Genomic DNA, 8,988 nt, shown 5'->3' with positions numbered 1-8,988 from the left:
GATGAGTCAGGTCACATGCCTTGGCCCTCTTGACTTGTCTGGTAAGTGGCTGAGTTGAGATGTGAAGTCTAGGCTTCCTGACTATGCAGGTCATGATGGGGCCTCTTAATGATCTGGGCCCCTACTAGTCAGTCAGTCATCTTTCCTCCCATATATATTTATTCTTGCCGTGCTTCACTTCCCTAAAAATTCAGTGCCCACATAGCTAGAAGTACGGGGCTATTCAAAGGTCCTCTATTTGACAGCTCCTTAGCAGACAAGTGAGGAGAGTAAGGCCCTTTGCTTAACCAAGGCCTAATTGAATGAATGTGAGGGAACATGTGCATTGCAACCTCTGCTTGGGAGGGTACAGATGGAGGCCACAGGACAGAGACATTCCTCTACACTGGTCACCATTTTATTCTTCTTCGTAGTTTCTGTTCTCCTGGCTCTATGGAATGGAGTCAGCAAGAAAATAAATTTCAAATAGTTGGGATGCCAGCACCTGGATGATGTGCAGGGTCACCCACGCAGTCAGGTCTTTAACTTTTTTTCCTGTTAGTCTCCAAGGCTTAATATCATTTCTTTATTTCTCCTTCCTAAGATGGAGATACCTGGAAGATTTGAAAAGTGGCCCTCTGGTTCACAAATGTCCTCAGGCCACCATCCCTCTTCCCTTTCATATGTGAGTCTCTTAGCTTCCTTTATCTTTTGTCAAAAATGGATGATGGCTTGCTGCCTTTGGGATTGGCAATGGGCCTTGACTAATGGGATCTGCTATAATGTGCTGCACAGATTCTGTTCTTCTGCCCACTGCAGGTGTGCCAGATGTTTTTCTTTCTGTCCAGGATTAATCACAATGACAACAGCAACCAAAAACAGCAATAATAATCACTTCACCTACCAAATCAGAAACAAGGACAGCAAGTATCATTGAAGGAGTACAGTGTGTATATGTTATCTCCTTTGAGCCAACAACAGACCTCTGATTCCAATGCTTTTGGAAGTCCATTTGACTGAGGAATTAAATAATACTAAGTGGAAGACATGGCCATACATATTTTCCCCCTCCTTTTTATGTTTCCGTTTTGATATTTCATTTTCCTTCATCCTACTTTATTCAAGGGTGGCAAAGAAATACACGTTGCTAGTGGCAAAAATTCTTGCAGGCTTGGATCAGACTCTAGGGCCTCCCTCAAATGTCACTTTCACCTTCTTGCCTCCTGCCCACTTACCTCCTGAGAGGTAGAAACCTCCCAGTTCCTTAATATTAACCTTATTTCACTATTGATTGGTTCCAGGGTTATTCTGAGGAAGAGATGAGCAACCCTCTCCTTGTGGACAAATTTCATTTTGACAAGGTCACTGTTTCTTTTCAGAGGTGAATTTCCAGATTTACTTTTGTTTCAAAATTTGAATAGGTTAGGTCTGGGGCCTAAGTCAGGGAAAGCCAGGGAGTTTCCCTATGGATGGACGTTTGAAATACTTCCCCTGCACTCCTGACATATCTTTCCTTGGAAGTGCTCATTCACATCAGTAATAAGAAAAGGGAAGTACTCCCTTGCATGTAGCAAGTGCTAAATCATGTGTGCCTGTTGAACCTCAGAGCAAACTGCTTTTGTTGTTCTAATTTTGCAGGTCAGAGAAGCTGAGGAGGAGTGAGGTCACGTGACTCGGCCCTCTTAATGTGTCTGGTAAGTGGCTGAATTGAGATGTAAAGTCCAGGCTTCCTGACCATGCATGTCAGGTTGGGGCCTCTTAGCAATGTGGGCATTTGCAGTTCAGCCATTCATTTTTCCTCCCCTGCTACATATGTGTCCATTCTTGCCGTCCTACAGTACCCTAAAAATTCAGGGTCCACATAGATAGAATTCTAGGCCTTTTCAGGGGCCCTTTATTGGATGAGTAAGGGTCACAGGATTTTCAAATCATATTTCAAATCAATATTCCAAAGAATATGTCTGATGTATACACTAGGACTCCTGCTTTGGTGACCCTAGATGCAGGCCAGTGGGCACTGCCTTGAGTGTGCTCTCTACCTGGGTCATTCTTTATTCTTTATTTTCATTTCCATTCTCCTGGTTCCATCCAGTGGAATCTGCCAGACAGTAAGTTGCAATTACTTGGAATGCCAGATAGCTGGAAGATGTGCAGGGCCACACACACAGTCAGTCTTTCTAGCTCTTTTTCTCTTAGTCACAGTCAGTCTCACCTTATCTTTTCCCCTAAGTCCCAGTGGCATCACATCCTTTTGCACTTCTTATTCCTAGGATTGTAATATCCTGGAAGATCTGAGGAGTCACCCTCTACAAATTTCCTCATGTAGCCTTCCCTCTTCCCTTTGAAAGTAAGTCTCTTCAATTCCTTTTCTTTGGGGAGAAACAAATGAAGATAGCCACTGGGGGTGGTGTTTAGCTTTGCTTAAATGTTTCCCCATAATGTAATGGACAGATTCCATTCTTGTACTCCAGGTGTGCCAAGACTATTCCTTTCTGTTCAAGATTAATCACAAGAACAACACCCACAAAAAAGACAATAATATCTTCAACTATAAAACCAGAAACAAACAACTATGACAACTATCAATTATGGAGTACAGTGCGTGCATGTTATCTCCTCTGACACGGCAAAAGACTTCTGATGTTGATACTCTTTGTAGTCCAAGTGGCAGAAGGATTAAATGATGCTAAGATGTGGAAGGGGACTTTGCCAGGATGACACTTATCTTAAGTGGCTTAGGTGGGATTCCTGATTGGTCTTTCCTGTTTCTATGTCCATGTCTCTAAGACTTTTTGCTGTTGACCATCATGTTTCTTCTTGGGGTCCAATTTGTTCTTGGTTTTTGAAAAAAATATTATTGTTTATTTAATTTAGACATTTTGTTTAAAGTTTGAGTTCTGAATATTCTTTTCTCCCATCCATTGGGATCATAAAAATATTATACCAATTATACATGTGAAATCATGCAAAACATAGTTCTATATTATCCATGTTGCAAAATTAAAGCAAGAAAAATAAAGTAAAATATTATGATTCGATCTTTATTCAGATTCCATCAGTTCTTTCTCTGGAAGTGGATAGCACTTTTCATCTTGAGTCCTTGAACTGTTACGGTGTACAATGTTCCCCTGGCTTTGCTCACTTCACTTTGCATCAGCTGAGGTAAGTCTTTCCAAGTTTTTCTGAAAGCATCCTATTTTAGATTTCTTCTAACACAGTTGGATCCCATATCTCAATCATGTAACAAAACTTGTTCAGTCTTCCCCAGTTGATGGACATCTCCTCAATTCCCAATTTTTTGCTCCACAAAAAGAACTGATCTAAATATTTTTGTACAAAGAGTTCCTTTCCCCCTTTTTTAACGTCTTTGGGGTACAGACCTAGTAGTAGTATAGCTGGGTCAAAGGGTATGCACAATTTTATATCCCTTTGGGCTTAGTTCCAAATTGCTCTCCAGAATGGTTGAATCAGTTCACAACTCCACAAAAATTGTTAGTGTCCATAACTTCCCACATCCCTTCCCCCATTTTAGTTTTCCTTTTCTGTCATATTTGCCAATCTTATATGCGTGAGTACCTCACAGTTGTTTTAATTTGCATTTCCGTAATCAATAATGATTTAAAGCATTTTTTCATTATGACTACAGTTCTGCTTGTCAATCACTGTTGGGGGAGACTCTGTTAAGAGAGGCTCTATTGGGAAAGGCATCAAACAATTTGTAATTTTATGTTTCCTTCTATCCCTTAAGCATTAGGTTACCTGTTGGCAATTGGGGAGCAGCTGAGATGCAATATCTCAGCCCCTTTTGCTGATGGGAACTTATTTGAATTGGCTTTATCTCATCATGAAAGTTTTCAACAAAAGCTGACTCCATCTCTAGTAATCAGCCTGTCAATGTGTTGCTACCTTGATGTACTTTTAATAAACTCCTTTTCATTGTTTTATTTTCCCTGAGTTTTACCTCATTAATGGGGGGAAAGCATAAAATAAGAATATTCCTTTTAACAAATGGATTACCACCAGGAATTTGGGGGGGGGGGCTTCTATCAATGGTTATCACTGTGAGTGGGCCTATTCCCCGCATTCCCCAGGCTGCAACCAAGCATTGCCTGATAGTGGGCTTGCTCTAGCAGCTAAGTGAAGTGGCAGAGAGTTTAGCTCCCCAAAATTCAGGAGAGAAAAAAGGAGAAATACAATCCCAAATCCAAATTATTTTCCCTTTGTGCAGGAAGAAGAGAAGTCAGAAGGAAAGGCAAAAGGATGACTAGGAAGAGGCAGGTAAGTAAATGTCCATACAGAAAGAGGGAGGAGGGGCAGCTAGGTGGCACACTGGCCCTAGAATCAGGAGGATCTGAGTTCAAATCCGGCCTCAGACACTTGACACACTTACTAGCCATGTGACTTTGGGCAAGTCACTTAACCCCAACTGTCCTCCAAAAAAGCAAAAAAAAAAAAAAAAAGAGAGAGGAGTGAATTTTCAAGGGGCCACCAGGGTAGACAAGTTGTAATAGCTTGGGAAACATCCTGCCATATATGTCTACAACTGAGCAATGAGGATAGGTAGCGCATGGGGACATTATGGGGAAAAAAAGAAAAAAAAATCACATTTTGGCCAAATAAAAGATGAGTCCTTGGGTACTGAATTCAGTCACATGAACATTGTAAATGTAATTTGAAGATCTCTAGGCTAGGCAAACCAGAGATTTTCAGTGCTTTTGAAAGAGACCCTGAAATAGCAATTGGGGAGGTTACTAGGTAAGTACTAGGAATACTTGTTAGTAAGGCTGAAGTAGACCTTTCAAGGCTTTAAACATAAATGTAAAAAAGGACAATCTCTCCCTTTCTGACTGTGGCCAAATTGAAGGAGAAGGCAAGATAAAGAGAAGAAAAAAAAAGTCAGCACCTTGAGGATTATTTCTCTAGATAATCTGGGATATGATTGGTAAGGGAAGTGTCTGGTCAGAATATGAGAGAAATATGACAGCGGCAGTTGTGAAGTGCTTCAATCTCACCTTGAAGGAAAGGAGATTAAGTTTAACCAAGTTAGGGATAAGAGGAAATGGGTAGGAAGTTAAGAAAAGTTGTAGTTTCATTTACATTGACAGTATAAACAGAGGGCTTGAAAGTAAGGGTTGTAGGAATTTGGAAAGAGAAGTGAGGAAAGATTTGAGGAATTGTAATTGGTTATTCATGATGATATCGAATTACTTGGAGATAGCAAACCATTAGTCATTTGGTCAGGAATATGCAATGATAATTTTACGACTGCATAACAGAGGCTATGTTTGCAATTTCTGTTTCAGAAAAGTTTCATGGATTCTAAAAGAGAGGCAAAAATGCAAGATTGTTGCTTTAAATCTTTGTCAGTAGAGCAACTGAAAGTAACTGGCCATATAATTTAAAGGGATAGCAGTAAATGGTCCTTGGATGAATTGAAACTTACACATTACTATTAGTGAGGAAAAATCCAGATTAGATTTGGTCCTTAAACTAAATCATCATGTGACCTCATTTATAGTGAAATGTGTCTCCTATTAGGATAATTATGGTAAATCAGAACATAAGACAAAAATGCATTTGTTATTTGTCATCAAGGCAGAAGAAAAAAATGCTGGAAAAAACATGGATCAGGAAATCCTGAGTCAAAAAATCCAGTCTCAGAAATTTATTGACTCTGCAAATGTCTTCACCTCTCTTTACCTTAGTTTCCCAATCTGTAAAGGAGAAAATTAAATAATAGCACCTCCCAGGGTTGTTGTAAGAATGACATGATTATAAAGTGCTTATAACTGTGCCTGGAATATGAAAAACACTATATGATATTGATGATCATTATTGTATTGCTTTGATCTTTTGTTTCATGGTTGATATTTACGAAGTTTTCTTGGTGACCTTGCTGATATGTAAATCTTCTTTCTAAAATTTAGTACATGATGAGACCTGTGAATAGCTTGATCTGTAACCTGCCTTAGTTAACATACAAGGTTTGTCTCCTTGGGGGATATATGAGATTATGGCTCTGTAACTAAGTTTATTTGAATTTATGACATTGAGTATGACATAATATGACATTGGATTATGATGAACCTCATGACTACAGTCCACATGTTTCTTATTTTAAGTCTGCTAATTTATAGTTACTGATGCTTGTTCAGATTGATATGGCTGGAACAGCAGAGATTAGGATGATGCAGTTAAGGAAAGAGGAGTGAGATGAAACCAGTTGTGCTGCTGCACCATATATATGGTTAGCAGCAAATGGAGGAATTATAGAAAGCTGGGCTGACTCAGTTCCCAATCCTGCTTGTCAATTGCTATTTGGAGGAGGCATCTGCCAGTCTTCACCTTTTGTATTGTTATCTGCTATCCCTCACATAGGATGTCACCCACTACCCAGCATGTGCTGGCAGTTGGGGAGGAGCTGAGATACAATGTCCCGTCCCCTTTTGCTAATGTGGACCTATCTGAACTGTCTTTATCTTGTTCTGAAAGTTATTGACATAAGCTGGCTCCTTCTTGAATCTCTGACTGGTGTCTTAGTGATCAGCTAGTCAACATGTTACTCCCTACATGTACTTTTAATAAACTCCTTTTAATTTTCTTCTTCCTGAGTTTTGCCTAGTTAATCAGAGTGAAAACCTGAACAAAGAATTTTCCTTTTAATAGGACACTCTCTTCCTTGTCACCTGTAGGAATTGTTATTATTCTGAGAATGACACAAACTGGAAAAGGAGAATCTCCAAGGCAAGCTCTACAAGGCAGTGGAAGGAACTTGTAGGAAGCAGAGCCCAGATTGGATACCTCAAAAACATTTTTTTTTGTGAGGAATACAGAGAAAAGAGATAGAGACTAGAAAATTAAAGGTTCATGAACCAGAGAATGGAGGGTATATATATATATATATATATATATATATATACAGAGAGAGAGAGAGAGAGAGAGAGAGAGAGAGAGAGAGAGAGAGAATGGCCAAGAGAGGAAGAGAAATCCTCTCTGGAAAAAGGTACAGAAATCAATGAAAATGCTTTCTCTCCTTTTCTCAGATCTCTCCCATAATAACTGAGAAAGGGGAGCAATATGATACCATTTATACATGTGGAGTTATACAAGACATTTTCATATGAGGCATATTAAAAAAAACAAGAAAAATAAAGCGAAAAATATGCTTCTATATGCACTCAAGAGTTCATCAATTTTATTTCTGAATGTAGATAGACTTTTTCATCATAAGTCCTTTGGGACTGTGCATTGCTGTATCGTTCAGGGTGGCTATCTATCACAGTTGATCATTTCACATTGATCTTTATTACAATAATGCTGTTACTGTGTACAATGTTCTCCTGCTTCTGCTCACCTCACTTTGCATCAGTTCATATAAGTCTTTACAAGTTTTTCTGAAAGCATCCTGTTTGCCATTTCTTATAGCACAATTTCCTATCATAATTATATACAACTTGTTCAGCACTTCCCCAATTGATGGGTATCCCCTCAATTTCCAGTGCTTTGCCACCACAAAAAGAGTTTCTATAAATATTTTTGTACATAGAGTTCCTTTTTCCTTTTCTTTGATCTATTTAGTATACAAAGCTAGTAGTGGTATTGCTGGGGTCAAAGGATATGAACAGTTTTATAGCCATTTGCTTTTAGTTCCTAATTATTCTCCAGAATGGATGGATCACTTCACAACTGCACCAATAATGCATTAGTGTGCCTATTTTTCCACATCCCCTCCAGCATTTTTCACTTTATTGCTAATCACCCCTTCCAGATAGTAGGACAACTGAGACTTAGGTAAGGGAAGAAAAGGGGTGGGTCTGACAGAATCCACATCCAGGCTTTCCATTACTCTCTACTAATGAATCAGCCATGACTTGGGGCCAAAATTTTTATGCCCTTTCTCCAAAGCTGGTTGCTTGCTCTGGGTGGTTAGGCAGACATTTTTTGTTTAATTGTTGCATAAGATGTGTGTCTATACTAGGTGCAGCTTGTCTGGGAGCCCAGAGCTAACCTGCCCCATTCATTCAGAGTCTAGACCACAGGGCAGACTTTCCCCACTCCCTCTAAAACCCTTATTGTCCAACCAGGTACTAAAGAAGAGAGAAGACAGACGTCCAGGCGGTGACTCTCCTACAATCCAGCCAGACCAGAGCTGTACAGATCAGAGAAGGCAGGACCCAGTCCTACAACCAGCCATGCCTGCTATCCAGACAGCCCTACCTTCTGTCCAGCCAGCCTGGGGATACCTACATGCTCCAGCCAGAGACCAGAGAAGGAACTGGCCCAGATGATGGTCACAGACCTGACCCTGTCCAAGGAGGGGAGGCTGTACTGACCCCTCCATGGTCTCAAGATGCATAAGAGTCCATGTGGCCAGGTGGCAATGCAATACAAACTGTCAAGTCTGTGGTACATTACCCAAGAAGGAATGAGAACAGGGCAACCCCGATTCATCTCCCTGTGACAACTCCCCCTCCAACTGCCCCAAGTGGTCAAATGGCCAAGCTCAGCGAGCTCCAACAGCAGCCCCAGGAGCAGTCCCAGTCACACCCCTGGCAGCCCCAAAAGTAGCTTGAGATGCCCCAATAACCCCATCAGTAGACTCAGCCTCCACTTTCCCAGTGGACTCAGACTTTGCCACCTCATCCAGTAACTAAGCATCACCTGCTTCCCCAGCAATTCCAGCAGCAGTCTGAGTTGCAGTGCTTATTTTATTCATAACATTAAAGGCTTAATTTGGAGAGAATTTGAAGGAGCCTCCTTGTCTTTGTAAACCTTTGCATTTCTAAGACACAGAAACAGGTAATTTTGAATAAAATAGGTCTACTCAGAAGACAACGAAGCCTAGCCTGTCACAAGAGGGTGAGGCCTTAGAATGTGAAATGGCAGGACTTGTAGAGACCTGAGAATATGCAGAGAATGGGCTTGGAGCTACCATAGAGAAGAGAATGTTGGAGGTGGGAGTATACCTAATGGAGGGCGATCAGAGGGAGAAGAACCCATAGAACAAGG

General features: G+C 40.6%; 1 long non-coding RNA gene across 2 annotated transcripts in view; it reads left to right on the top strand.

Annotated features, from left to right (window-relative positions):
* LOC138176436 (uncharacterized) overlaps positions 1 to 8,728 on the top strand; it is a 13,945-nt gene extending 5,217 nt beyond the window's left edge. Inside the window, exons 1-8 of one of the 2 annotated variants that reach the window (XR_011172237.1) lie at positions 1 to 41; positions 584 to 1,360; positions 1,618 to 1,673; positions 2,250 to 2,326; positions 2,451 to 2,718; positions 3,029 to 3,141; positions 4,208 to 4,257; positions 8,064 to 8,728. This is a non-coding gene — a long non-coding RNA (uncharacterized lncRNA). The remainder of the gene's footprint in view (positions 42 to 583; positions 1,361 to 1,617; positions 1,674 to 2,249; positions 2,327 to 2,450; positions 2,719 to 3,028; positions 3,142 to 4,207; positions 4,258 to 8,063) is intronic. The other variant, XR_011172238.1, reaches the window with a different exon arrangement.
* The last annotated feature ends 260 nt before the right edge of the window (positions 8,729 to 8,988 follow it).

Source organism: Petaurus breviceps, unplaced genomic scaffold, assembly GCF_028583685.1.
Source record: "Petaurus breviceps papuanus isolate PSGF00001 unplaced genomic scaffold, PetGlider_PUasm1.0 89249, whole genome shotgun sequence".
Taxonomy (NCBI): Eukaryota; Metazoa; Chordata; class Mammalia; order Diprotodontia; family Petauridae; genus Petaurus; species Petaurus breviceps.
The sequence above is the reverse complement of the archived record's forward strand: the minus strand, read 5'-3'. Positions and strand labels throughout refer to the sequence as shown.